The sequence below is a fragment of the Rhinoderma darwinii genome, chromosome 4 (genome assembly GCF_050947455.1).
Source record: "Rhinoderma darwinii isolate aRhiDar2 chromosome 4, aRhiDar2.hap1, whole genome shotgun sequence".
NCBI lineage: Eukaryota > Metazoa > Chordata > Amphibia > Anura > Rhinodermatidae > Rhinoderma > Rhinoderma darwinii.
Genome location: NC_134690.1, coordinates 169,802,894 through 169,818,464, shown reverse-complemented (window position 1 = coordinate 169,818,464; position 15,571 = coordinate 169,802,894).

The window sequence follows — 15,571 nt, the reverse complement described above, 5'->3', positions numbered from 1 at the left end:
ATTCCCCAAGATTTACTCATTTTCAACATAAATGTACAGGCATGCAATTAGTAATAACGTAAGTAATAGCATAACAGACATAGTGAAGCATCACTGGTAACTGGATAATATTAATTAACCACCGGCAAGTGGCCTATCTGATCTCCTACAGCCTCCACCTAGAGCGGAAGAACGGACATAACGAAGTATTACATGAAACAAATCAGACTATCGCATCATAAGATATATGCAGTAACAATTTAAATTGACAGGCCCAGTCCGACTGTAGCCCGCCAAAGAGACATCCGGACGAGATCACATCGGATCAGCACGTCGCCCACCAGGACGCCCCATAGGAGAAGCAGGAGAACGACCACGCCTGCGTGGTCTTGGACGCTGCGGTGGAAGGGGAACATAAGGCCAATCAGGAAGGGAAACTCTCGGAACCCTGAGAGCAGTGCAGAAATCCGGAACATCCCCTGGGTCCCAAACACTCAGCAATGTCCCATCTCTGCGAACCTGCAGCTGGAAGGGGTGACCCCAGGAATAGGAGATCTCATGCTCTCTCAATATATCCAATAAAGGGCGAAGCACTCGGCGTTTGTCCAAGGTCATCTTGGACAGATCAAATAACAGCTGGATCTTGACCCCTTGTAATAAAACTTCCCCTTTATCTCGGGCCTTCCTCATGATCTGCTCCTTCAGAAAGAAAAAATGGACACGGCAGAGCACATCTCTAGGCCTATCAGGATCTGGGTTACGGGGACCAAGAGTCCTGTGAGCCCTATCCAGCTCTAATGGATCATCAGCAGGACGCTCCAGCAAGGCGTTAAACAGGGATTGTAAGACGGGTATAAGTTGCCCCGGAGAGATATCCTCAGGAATGCCCCGAAGCCGAATATTGTTACGGCGATTCCGATTCTCATGATCTTCAGCCAGGTTAAATAGCGCATTAATCTGCTGGGAGTGATGATCTAGCCGTTCTGCATGAGAGACTTGCTGCTGTGTAACAGTGGAAACGTCGCCTTCTATGCGCTGCACTTGATCGGACAATTGAGAGACATTATTAGTAAGAGCTTGTATCTCTGATTTGTAAGTCATCTCAAGACGATTCACATAACGCTCCATGTCCTGTTTAGTGGGCAATGTGTCGAGCTGTTGTCTCAGGCCCTGTAAATCATCTCCCATGCTAGCAGAACCAACACTGTGGGGAGAGGAATGTAGATCCAGATCCCGAGGAGAAGCAGGCATCGATGCAGATCCCAGCATGCCGGAGGATGAGGAAGGAGCGACCCGGGCGCCATGACTAACACCACGTGGCGAGCAGGATGGAAACTGCCCCAGGGAGCCAGAGACTGAAGAGGGGGTACTATCGGTAGCAGATGCTGCAGCGGCAGCCGCCGAAGAAGACTCTTCTGCAAGCGGGATCCCAGCGCCAGCTCGTCTCCCCTCCAGCGGCGCCATCTTGGGAGATGGCCCAGCAGCAGCGTCGGTGAGGAATCTCTGAATGGAGCCGGCTGAAGACATCTGCCTCGTACAGTATGGAGTCCCCGTGGTGGCCTTAGATTTTCTGACCATTAGGTAGGTCCAAGTGTGCCTTTTGCTGTGCTTATGAGCGGGTTAGGGAAGTGCAGGAACGGAGCTCTCGAACAGCACGTCTGGTCAGTGCCATGTCCAAGCCACGCCCCCTTTTTTCCTTTATATTGTTGACGTACAAAGCTTTGCACGTTTATAAAATGACTACTAAGGATCATCACCAGGGAATTGATCAACCTGATGTCTTCCCATATACCCAGGCTGATGTGGAGAGGATACTACAGTAGGAACACACAGTAGGGCTAATTTTAACCGGCTAGGACGGCTGAACATTAACTGATATGGGGTCCCCGAGGGTCCTCAGTAGGCCAAGAAGTGTACGGTTGAATCTTTCACAAGCCCCATTGCTTTGCGGGTGATACGGCGTCGTCTTCGACTTCTTGATCCCATGTAGACTACATAACTCTCGGATGAGTTCTGATTCGAAGTTCGGGCCTTGATCGGATAGCAATCGTTTCGGACACCCGTAGGGACACAGTACATGTTTCCATAATGCAGTGGCAGTTGTCTGCGCTGTCTGATCCCTGGTGGGAATTACCACCGCAAATTCAAAGAAGCCTTATGCCCTGATGTAACTTCTTGTATAGTCAGGAGGTCGACTGTCAGCAATTCCAAAGGTTCCCCTGGCCTAATGACCATTGGTTCCTCGAGCTGTTCTGTGCCCTTATTCACGCTACAGGTAGTGCATTCTTCACAGACACGTCTAGTCACTTCTTCCAATCCTGGGGCGTAGAACTGGTTATGGATCAAGTGCACAGTCTTATCCGCTGTGAAGTGACCCCCCTTTTCATGCATCCATTTACACACCGACTTTACATCAGTCTTCAGCAACACCTACTGCCACATTTCCAGATATTCTCATGGGGCCCACACCCTCCGATATAGGATTCCGTCTCGTAGCTCCATTCGCTCCACCTGTCGGGCCAGCGTCCGCGCTTGGGATGTCAGGCGGTCTCTCTCGGACGCCGTCGTTCTTCTCCCTTGGCATACCCATTCCACGGTTTTTTGGATATCTTCGTCTGCTCGTTGGCGTCTCACCCATTCAGTTTGGTCGTACATGTCATGATGCGGGGTGTGGACTCACTGAGCCGTACCGCATAGCGGGATGGCAGCTGGCCAAACAGGTAAAGTACAGAGTCTATAGTTCAGAGAGGATACCTGAGGCAATGTAGACAGTAGCAAGGCAGGCACGGTTGGGACCAGGTGGCAGGTAGACTGTCAGGTGTGGCGTAGCAGAGCAGGCGTGGAATGCAGCACAACACGGCAACAACTCAGCACGGCACTAGATCAGGATAGCACGGAAACAGGATACAGGAACAGGGAACACTAGGAAACTGGAAGACACTAGGGGACCATTAGCAAGACAAACTTTGGGTAACGAACAATGCTCTGGCAAGGAACAAGAGGACAGGGCCCCTTTTATAGCTCAGAGCAGACTTCCTGCAATTATGCGCGCACTGGCCCTTTAAAGAGGCTCTGTCACCAGATTATCAAATCTCCTATTGCATGTGATTGGCGCTGAAATGTAGATAACAGCAAAGTTTTTTGTTTTTTTTAAACGATCATTTTTGGCTAAGTTATGAGCAATTTTATATTTATGCAAATGAGCCTTTCTAATGGACAACTGGGCGTATTTTCTCTTATTTCCAACTGGGTGTGTATTGTGTTTTTAGCAACTGGGCGTGTTTACTTCTTTCACTGCACAATCACACTGTGTTGTGAATCATGCTGGGCTGGAACAATGAGACGTGTAGGACACTGATTAGTCACTGATTGGTCAGCCTCATACACTCCTCTGTACAACACCCAGTTGGTAAAAAGTAAAAACATGCCCAGTTGGCCATTGAGAAACTCATTAGCATAAATCTAAACTAGCTCATAACTTGCTTAAAAATGATCGTTTTTCAAAATAAAAACCCACTGCTGTTATCTACATTACAGCGCCAATCAGATTATGTAGGAGATGGGGCATTTATAATCTGGTGACAGAGTCTCTTTAAGCAAGCAGACAAGGGGGGAGCAGTAGTGGTGATGGATACTAGGGATTATATTGAAGAGATTATGAGACAGTTACAAGATAGACAGGTCTATGGCGTACTAACAACCTATCCTAAATTAAATATAGGAAGATTAATTTACAGATTATTAGATGGAGCAATACAAGACAATAGTAATGATGATAATTTGAAACATTTCCTATCAGTACAACATCCAGTTACACCAATTTTATATATACTCCCAAAAATACATAAGTCCCTTGTTAAACCTCCTAGGAGACCCATAGTATCCAGCATTGGGTCTATTTTTGGAAAAATTTCTATCCTTTTTGGATAAGGTATTGCGCAAGTACGCAATTGAAGTGTCCTCCTATATTCGGGAGACCTAGGATTTTCTACTGAAAATCAAAGATATTAAATTCCCTACTATGGCCCTACTTGCTCGTTCGACGTAGTGAGTCTATACACATGCATAGAGTTCTTACTCTCTTTATTGGATGTAGTTCTGAGATACAACTATTTCTTATTTCAGGATCAATTTTACATACAACTCAGAGGGACGGCAATGGGTGCCAATGTGGCACCAACCTATGCCAACATTTTTATGGCGGCATTGGAGAGAGAGTCAATCTATGTATCTTACCACTTCAGGCATGTCCTGAGGTGGTGGAGATACATAAATGACATTTTTTTTCATTTGGCTAGGGATAGTAGAAGAACTGCAACGGTTTCATAACTTTGTTAATAATATTGATATAGACATACAATTTACATTAGTACATTCAAGTACTTCGATACAATTCCTAGATACCACAATAACCAAATCAGAATTAAAATTATCATCAGATATTTCTAATAAAACTACAGACATGAATAATCTCTTGAGATTTGAGAGTTGTTATCCAAGGGGCCTAGTAAGGGCGCTTCCGTATAGTCAACTACCGAGGGTGAGACGAATTGTGGATACAAAAGAGATAAACAATAAGAGGTTGGATGAAATGGGTTAGAAATTTATCTCCCATGGGTATCCAAAGAAATAAATTCAACATCACAGGGATAGAGTATCTAAGTCCAACAGAGAGGGGCTCATATCCATACAAAACGCCCACACAGACAACTGTAAAGAACATTAGTAAGAGAATACTATTTGTATCCACGTACCAGTAAAACCAGTAATGATGTTGCAAAAAGAATACCCAAACATTGGTCGATACTCAATAGCAATTTAAGACATGTCCCAGAATTTTGGGTACCCACACTGATGTCCTATAAACGTAGACAAATTAGTAAAAGTAGGCTATAATAAGAAAGTAATACAGACATTCCTCAGGAAGCAAAAGTTGGGATGCTTTGCCTGCCTTGGTTGTGTAAACTGTAGATATATGATTAAGGAGGAGACTTTCATTCACCCCATGACTGGAAAAGAATTCAGAATTAAACAATAATTCACTTGCACATCGGAATGGGTCATTTACATACTACAATGCCCTTGTAATCTTCTTTAGATAGTGGAGACCACACTGGACTGCAAAACACTCATAAATAATCATAAGTTTACAATTCACAGTAAAGGATTAGATTTACCAGTGTCAAAGCACCTTGTGGAAGCTAATCCTACAGAAAGGGATCTACGCTTCAGAATTATAGACCATATTGCCAAGCCTAGACGAGGAGGCGATAGAGTGTCTTTGCTTAAAAAACGCGAATTTGAGTGGATTTACAGATTACATACATTATGTCCATACGGATTAAACGCTGATTTTAAATTGAGTGGTGTTGGATAGGAGACAATTTGCCCTTTGCCTTGCTGTCTTTTCTTTACATTAGGTGGAAATTGATGAGACAAGACATACTGTTTGACTAATGAGATTTCTTCTTCTTTTTTCTGTCTATTACAGATAAGTTATGAAGACTCACCCAGTACGGATCCCCTCATTCGATTACCATGCATATGTTGCAAAGAATTACTAATATTGACTGATTTCATATTTACTTTATAATATCAATGTCTGTCTTTGAAACACAGTAGTGTGTGATTTAATATACATTACTTAAGGAAAGCCCTAAGTGAACACAAAAACAGTGTTTGTTTTATGTCATAGTTAACTGCTTCAATTTCCCTCACTTAGGTTATAATGGTCCATATGGGGCGACAGGTGTATGGTCTGTGGCACATGGATCTGACATTATGCCATTCCCTTTTAAAGTTGAAACGTCCCCGTTCAAGGGGGACAATCATCTTTTATTGGACATAATTAAACCCAGAGGACGGAAGCAACGTTTCTCAAAAAAACGTATCCAAATTCTGTTATTCTTAAGTGGGACTTACAGCGTTAATTCCTCAGTGAAGCTGACAAGAGTGATGTTATTGCAATTGAGCATGTGCAGGATGCACTCCATTAGTCAGTGCGTGTCACGACTCGTTTTGGAATGAATGGTGAGAACAGTCATACGCGAGACGTTAGGGTTAACGCATGCGCACTTACTCTCGGAAGACGCAAAGAGATTGGAACAGCATGGAGGAAGTGAGGGGATCCGCCAGATGGTCAGCCCAACACTATTGATTAAAAGATTTTAATATCTTCAATTTTGTACACCTGCACTTTATGTATTGGCACTTAATACTTTTTTAGGTCTTATATACAGTATGGGCTAAATGCCCTCTTAATATTTGATGAAATACGATCATCATATCCTGTTCATCACATTGAAGATTTTTTTCACTATATACTATGTATCTAAATTGATGAATTATGCAACATTGTATTTATATTGTTTTATTATCTACTTTGGTAAATCATGTATTTATATGTGCACTGTTCACTGAGATGTATTGCTTGAGAAAGGCCCCATGGAGTAGGGCTGAAACGTTGCAAGTGGTGATTAAAGTGATCCTATCTTTTCACTGAATTTGGAGTGCCGTCTTGTGTTTTGGATTCTGAGATTATATATATATATATATATATATATATATATATATATATATATACACACACAATGGAAAAGCAGCAGCACTCACAATGCAATTCCAAGATGGTCTCAGGTGCAAGCAGGTAATCCCGATCCAGGGGATATAGGTCAATATTGAAGAAAATCCCACAGCACTCTGTGTTAGTGAAAAAAAATGGTGGTTTATTAAGCCAGCACAAGCTGCAACGTTTCTGTCCTGCTATAGGACCTTTATCAAGCATAGTGATACAAGCAATGTGTGAACCATATATAGTGAGTGTCTCATTAGCATAATGAGTAAACATTAAGACAGTATATATAACAAAACCATACTGATATACATTCAAATCCTACACTTTTAAAAAGATTTGTAGTGATCAGTTGCCAGTGTTGACAACAGTGAATACAAAATTACAAAAACATTATTAAAACATGCAAAATCTGTATGATTGTCATGAAATTGAAAATGCGACAATATGTGTGTGGGTGGAGAACATCCGACCACTCACCAATCCGGGCCAGTGTATGTAAATGCGTGAAAGGAGAGGCAGGTCCGTTCCACCTGTTGAAATCACAAGCTCATTAGTGTCCTCACCCCTCTACTGCGCATGCTCTCATAAAGAAGAATGAAGACTGGAGTTGCATAGCAACAATTGACACTCAAGCCAGTTAGTGAGTTCCACACAGCAAGCAATACAGGAAGAAGAAATGAGGTGTGTCAACTAGCATCTGAATCTGCCAGACTGCAATCCAGGACGGATATTTAAATGATGACCTAATATCTGAGATAGAGCACTGTACAACATAACAGTGCTACATTTATGATATTAGTAGTCCCCTTGGGGTAAGAAACGGAACTCATATAATGTATCAAGATGATCAAAAAAATTTATATAATTTTTATATATATATACATCTGATTATGTACTACTGGACTAGCAGGATTAGTCGGGCAGATGTGGATGCGTATAATTATATCCCAGTACAGGTAGAGCTGGTGAGTGGTCACGATGTTCCAATGGTTATCTGAAAAACATCAATAATTTATATAAATAAAACATTATTCAACAAGATTGTAACAATAAATATGAAATTTTTTGTTGTATAACATATATCACATACCGCATGCTATTACATGCATGCGTGTATAAAAACATTCAATAAGGAGGACACTGCATGGGCACCCAACATTGCAAAAGCCATGTGTTAATTAATTCAATCTTGCCACATTAAATTCGATATTAAGGCCCCTAGGATGTAAGGAACGCAATAAATATATCCATTTAAGTTCACATTTATGTAAAAGTCTGAGTCTAGCTCCCCCCTGTAAGGAATGGGAATGTGTTCAAGGATCATAAATTTCAAATCCTTCTCTGAGTGCCCTAAATCACAGAAGTGTTTTGCCACTGGCAAATCACGTCTCTTTTTGCGAATGTGCCTATGGTTGTTAAAACGGATTTTAAAGTCGCAAGTGGTTTCACCCACATAATGCAGTAAAAAGGACACCAAAGAACATATATAACCCACCCAGTATCACAAGTAAGAAATTGTTTAATTTTATGTTGTTTGTGGGTAACAGGATGCTCAAAAACGTTTCCCTTGCACATGAACCGACAATTAACACAGTGCAGGCAAATTGCCCATTTTTCTAGGTCTGAGGAATGTTTGTTGGTCTGTCGCACATGTTTTATCACCTACGTTGTTAACCAATTTGTCCCGTAAATTCTGTGGACGTCTGTATAACATAAGAGGTTTGTTCTTGAATGGCCCAATATGTTTGTAGCTATTTTGTATGATGCCCCAATGTTTATTAACAATTTTCGACACTTCTCCACTTAAATCGTTATATGTGGTAACAAATGGGATACGTTCATGTTGTTTGGAAGCTTTTGTTTCAGCGAAGGTACCAGCGTTGGAAGAAGATGCAATCTTGTCCCTACGCGTACGTAATAATTTCCTGGGATAACCTCTTTGTGAAAATGTAACCACCATCTGATCTAATGTTTAATCCAGTTTGTCTCCATCATTGACAATACGTGTAGCTCTAAGCATATGGCTGTGTGGAAGAGACCGTACCATTTTTTTAGGATGGCAACTGTCAAATCTAAGTAACGTGTTGCGATCAGTCTGTTTTGTGTAGAGACTGGTTTGAAATGCATTGTCTGTAATGTCCACCAAAACATCCAAAAATTGAATAGTGGTGTTAGAATATGTAATAGTGAACTGAATATCTGGGTCTATGTGATTCAAAAAAGAATGAAAATCATATAACAATTCTGCTGTATCCGTCCAGATGAGGAAGATGTCATCTATGTACCGCCACCATTTCAAAACATGAGCGAAATGGTGGGATACATAGATTGACATCTCCTCAATCATGTCCACAAAAATGTTAGTGTAGGTAGGCGCCATGTTGGAGCCCATGGCCATACCTTTCTCCTGCAAATAAAATTAGTTGTAAAAGAAAAATAATTTGAAGTGAGAATCAAATCCAATAGAGAGATAATCAGTTCACAACATTATGCACTATGTGTAGATGTAATGAGTCTACGCCTAACCGCTTCTATGCCTCTATGGTGTTGAATGGAGGTATAAAGTATAAAAATGCTCCCTGAGGTGGTGTCACTTGTTTTAATTTAGTGATGAAGTCAGAGGTGTCCCTAATATATGATCTAGTGTTGATGGCAAAATCACGAAGTGTCCTATCAACAAAGATGGCTATGTTGTTCAATAGAGAGCCCCTGCCCGAAACAATTGGACGCCCTGGGGGCTTGATCAAACTTTTGTGTATCTTGGGCAATAGGTATAAATAAGGTGTTTTAGGATGTTCCACACACATATTGTCGCATTTTCAATTTCATGACAATCATACAGATTTTGCATGTTTTAATAATGTTTTTGTAATTTTGTATTCACTGTTGTCAACACTGGCAACTGATCACTAGAAATCTTTTTAAAAGTGTCGGATTTGAATGTATATCAGTATGGTCTTGTTATATATACTGTCTTAATGTTTACTCATTATGCTAATGAGACACTCACTATATATGGTTCACACATTGATTGTATCACTATGCTTGATAAAGGTCCTATAGCAGGACAGAAACGTTGCAGCTTGTGCTGGCTTAATAAACCACAATTTTTCTCACTAACACGGAGTGCTGTGGGATTTTCTTCAATATATATATATATATATATATATATATATATATATATATATATATATATATATATATATATATATATACACATACATACATACAACAGGCTACATGTGAGGGCTGTGTGTGATAAATATAACAGGTTACATACCTGTGAAGGCTATATACAGTATATATAACAGGTTACATGTGAGGGCTGTGTGTGATACATATAGCAGGTTACATACCTGCGAGGGCTATATACAGTATGTATAACAGGTTACATGTGAGGGCTGTGTGTGATACATATAGAAGGTTACATACCTGCGAGGGCTATATACAGTATGTATAATAGGTTACATATGAGGGCTGTGTGTGATACATATAGCAGGTTACATACCTGTGAGGGCTATATACAGTATATATATATATATATATATATATATATATATATATATATATATATATATATATATACACACTACCGTTCAAAAGTTTAGGGTCACTTAGAAATTTCCTTATTTTTAAAGAAAAGCACAGTTTTTTTCAATGAAGATAACATTAAATTAATCAGAAATACACTCTATACATTGTTAATGTGCTAAATGGCTATTCTAGCTGCAAACGTCTGGTTTTTAATGCAATATCTACATAGGTGTATAGAGGCCCATTTCCAGCAACCATCACTCCAGTGTTCTAATGGTACATTGTGTTTGCTAACTGTGTTAGAAGGCTAATGGATGATTAGAAAACACTTGAAAACCCTTGTGCAATTATGTTAGCACCACTGTAAACAGTTTTGCTGTTTAGAGGAGCTATTAAACTGACCTTCCTGTGTGCTAGTTGAGAATCTGGAGAATTACATTTGTGGGTTCGATTAAACTCGACAGTCTATTCTTGTTCTTAGAAATGAAGGCTATTCCATGCGAGAAATTGCCAAGAAACTGAAGATTTCCTACAACGGTGTGTACTACTCCCTTCAGAGGACAGCACACACAGGCTCTAACCAGAGTAGAAAGAGAAGTGGGAGGCCCCGCTGCACAGCTGAGCAACAAGACAAGTACATTAGAGTCTCTAGTTTGAGAAATAGACGCCTCACAGGTCCTCAACTGGCAGCTTCATTAAAAAGTACCCGCAAAACGCCAGTGTCAACGTCTACAGTGAAGAGGCGACTCCGGGATGCTGGCCTTCAGGGCAGAGAGGCAAAGAAAAAGCCATATCTGAGACTGGCTAATAAAAGGAAAAGATTAATATGGGCAAAAGCACACAGACATTGGACAGAGGAAGATTGGAAAACAGTGTTATGGACGGACGAATCGAAGTTTGAGGCGTTTGGATCACACAGAAGAACATTTGTGAGACGCAGAACAACTGAAAAGATGCTGCAAGAGTGCCTGACGCCATCTGTCAAGCATGGTGGAGGTAATGTGATGGTCTGGGGTTGCTTTGGTGCTGGTAAAGTGGGAGATTTGTACAAGGTAAAAGGGATTTTGAATAAGGAAGGCTATCACTCCATTTTGCAACGCCATGCCATACCCTGTGGACAGCGCTTGATTGGAGCCAATTTCATCCTACAACAGGACAATGACCCAAAGCACACCTCCAAATTCTGCAAGAACTATTTAGGGAAGAAGCAGGCAGCTGGTATTCTATCTGTAATGGAGTGGCCAGCGCAGTCACCAGATCTCAACCCCATAGAGCTGTTGTGGGAGCAGCTTGACCGTATGGTACGCAAGAAGTGCCCATCAAGCCAATCCAACTAGTGGGAGAGGCTTCTGCAGGCATGGGGTGAAATTTCTCCCGATTACCTCAGCAAATTAACAGCTAGAATGCCAAAGGTCTGCAATGCTGTAATTGCTGCAAATGGAGCATTCTTTGACGAAAGCAAAGTTTGAAGGAGAAAATTATTATTTCAAATAAAAATCATTATTTCTAACCTTGTCAATGTCTTGACTATATTTTCTAGTCATTTTGCAACTCATTTGATAAATATAAGTGTGAGTTTTCATGGAAAACACAAAATTGTTTGGGTGACCCCCAAACTTTTGAACGGTAGTGTAAAAACTGGTTACATGTGAGGGCTGTGTGTGATACATATGACAGGTTACATACCAGTGAGGGCTAAATACAGTATATATAACTGGTTACATGTGAGGGCTGTATACAGTATATATATAACAGGTTACATTTGAGGGCTGTGTGTGATACATATAGCAGGTTACACACCTGTGAGGGCTATATACAGTATATAAAAACACGTTACATGTGAGGGCTGTGTGTGATACATATAACAGGTTACATACCCCTGAGGGCTATATACAGTATATATAACAGGTTACATGTGAGGGCTGTGCGTGATACATATAACAAGATACATACCTGTGAGGGCTATATGCAGTATTTATAACAGGTGACATGTGAGGGCTGTGTGTGATACATATAGCAGGTTACATACCTGTGAGGTCTATATACAGTATATATAACAGGTTACATGTGAGGGCTGTGTGTGATACATATAGTAGGTTACATACCAGTGAGGGCTATATACAGTATATATAACAGGTTACATGTGAGAGCTGTGTGTGATACATATAGTAGGTTACATAACAGTGAGGGCTATATACAGTATATATAACAGGTTACATGTGAGAGCTGTGTGTGATACATACAGTATAACAAAATACATACCTGTGAGGGCTATATACAGTATATATAACAGGTTACATGTGAGGGCTGTGTGTGATACATATAGTAGGTTACATACCTGTGACGTCTATATACAGTATATATAACAGGTTACATGTGAGGGCTGTGTGTGATACATATAGTAGGTTACATACCAGTGAGGGCTATATACAGTATATATAACAGGTTACATGTGAGAGCTGTGTGTGATACATACAGTATAACAAAATACATACCTGTGAGGGCTATATACAGTATATATAACAGGTTACATGTGAGGGCTGTGTGTGATACATATAGCGGGTTACATACCTGTGAGGGCTGTATACAGTATATATAACAGGTTACATGTGAAGGCTGTGTGTGATACATATAGCATGTTACATACCTGTGAGGTCTATATACAGTATATATAACAGGTTACATGTGAGGGCTGTGTGTGATACATATAGCATGTTACATACCTGTGAGGGCTATATACAGTATATATAACAGGTTACATGTGAGGGCTGTGTGTGATAAATATATCAGGTTACATACCTGTGAGGGCTATATACAGTATATATAACAGGCTACATGTGAGGGCAGAGAGTGATACATATAACAGGTTACATGTGAGGGCTATATACAGTATATATAACAGGTTACATGTGAGGGCTGTATGTGATACATATAGCATGTTACATACCTGTGAGGTCTATATACAGTATATATAAGAGGTTATATGTGAGAGCTGTGTGTGATACATACAGTATAACAAAATACATACCTGTGAGGGCTATATACAGTATATATAACAGGTTACATGTGAGGGCTGTGTGTAATACATATAGCGGGTTACATACCTGTGAGGGCTGTATACAGTATATATAACAGGTTACATGTGAGGGCTGTGTGTGATACATATAGCATGTTACATACCTGTGAGGGCTTTATACAGTATATATAACAGGTTACATGTGAGGGCTGTGTGTGATACATATAGCGGGTTACATACCTGTGAGGGCTGTATACAGTATATATAACAGGTTACATGTGAGGGCTGTGTGTGATACATATAGCAGGTTACATACCTGTGAGGGCTATATACAGTATATATAACAGGCTACATGTGAGGGCTGTGTGTGATACATATAACAGGTTACATGTGAGGGCTATATACAGTATATATAACAGGTTACATGTGAGGGCTGTGTGTGATACATATAGCAGGTTACATACCTGTGAGGTCTATATACAGTATAAATAACAGGTTACATGTGAGGGCTGTGTGTGATACATATAGCAGGTTACATACCAGTGAGGGCTATATACAGTATATATAACAGGTTACATGTGAGAGCTGTGTGTGATACATACAGTATAACAAAATACATACCTGTGAGGGCTATATACAGTATATATAACAGGTTACATGTGAGGGCTGTGTGTGATACATATAGCAGGTTACATACCTGTGATGTCTATATACAGTATATATAACAGGTTACATGTGAGGGCTGTGTGTGGTACATATACGGTAGTAGGTTACATACCAGTGAGGGCTATATACAGTATATATAACAGGTTACATGTGAGAGCTGTGTGTGATACATACAGTATAACAAAATACATACCTGTGAGGGCTATATACAGTATATATAACAGGTTACATGTGAGGGCTGTGTGTGATACATATAGCGGGTTACATACCTGTGAGGGCTGTATACAGTATATATAACAGGTTACATGTGAAGGCTGTGTGTGATACATATAGCATGTTACATAGCTGTGAGGTCTATATACAGTATATATAACAGGTTACATGTGAGGGCTGTGTGTGATACATATAGCATGTTACATACCTGTGAGGGCTATATACAGTATATATAACAGGTTACATGTGAGGGCTGTGTGTGATAAATATATCAGGTTACATACCTGTGAGGGCTATATACAGTATATATAACAGGCTACATGTGAGGGCAGAGAGTGATACATATAACAGGTTACATGTGAGGGCTATATACAGTATATATAGCAGGTTACATGTGAGGGCTGTATGTGATACATATAGCATGTTACATACCTGTGAGGTCTATATACAGTATATATAACAAGTTATATGTGAGAGCTGTGTGTGATACATACAGTATAACAAAATACATACCTGTGAGGGCTATATACAGTATATATAACAGGTTACATGTGAGGGCTGTGTGTGATACATATAGCGGGTTACATACCTGTGAGGGCTGTATACAGTATATATAACAGGTTACATGTGAGGGCTGTGTGTGATACATATAGCAGGTTACATACCTGTGAGGGCTGTATACAGTATATATAACAGGTTACATGTGAGGGCTGTGTGTGATACATATAGCGGGTTACATACCTGTGAGGGCTGTATACAGTATATATAACAGGCTACATGTGAGGGCTGTGTGTGATACATATAACAGGTTACATGTGAGGGCTATATACAGTATATATAACAGGTTACATGTGAGGGCTGTGTGTGATACATATAGCAGGTTACATACCTGTGAGGTCTATATACGGTATAAATAACAGGTTACATGTGAGGGCTGTGTGTGATACATATAGTAGGTTACATACCAGTGAGGGCTATATACAGTATATATAACAGGTTACATGTGAGAGCTGTGTGTGATACATATAGCATGTTACATACCTGTGTGGGTTATATACAGTATATATAACAGGTTACATGTGAGGGCTGTGTGTGATACATATAGCAGGGTTACATACCTTTGAGGGCTGTATACAGTATATATAACAGGTTACATGTGAGGGCTGTGTGTGATACATATAGCAGGTTACATACCTGTGAGGGCTATATACAGTATATATAACAGGTTACATGTGAGGGCTGTGTGTGATACATATAGCAGGTTACATACCTGTGAGGGTTATATACAGTATATATAACAGGTGACATGTGAGGGCTGTGTGTGATACATATAGCATGTTACATACCTGTGAGGGCTATATACAGTATATATAACAGGTTACATGTGAGGGCTGTGTGTGATACATATAGCAGGTTACATACCTGTGAGGGCTATATACAGTATATATAACAGGTGACATGTGAGGGCTGTGTGTGATACATATAGCATGTTACATACCTGTGAGGGTTATATACAGTGTATATATAACAGGTTACATGTGAGGGCTGTGTGTGATACATATAGCAGGTTACATACCTGTGAGGGCTAT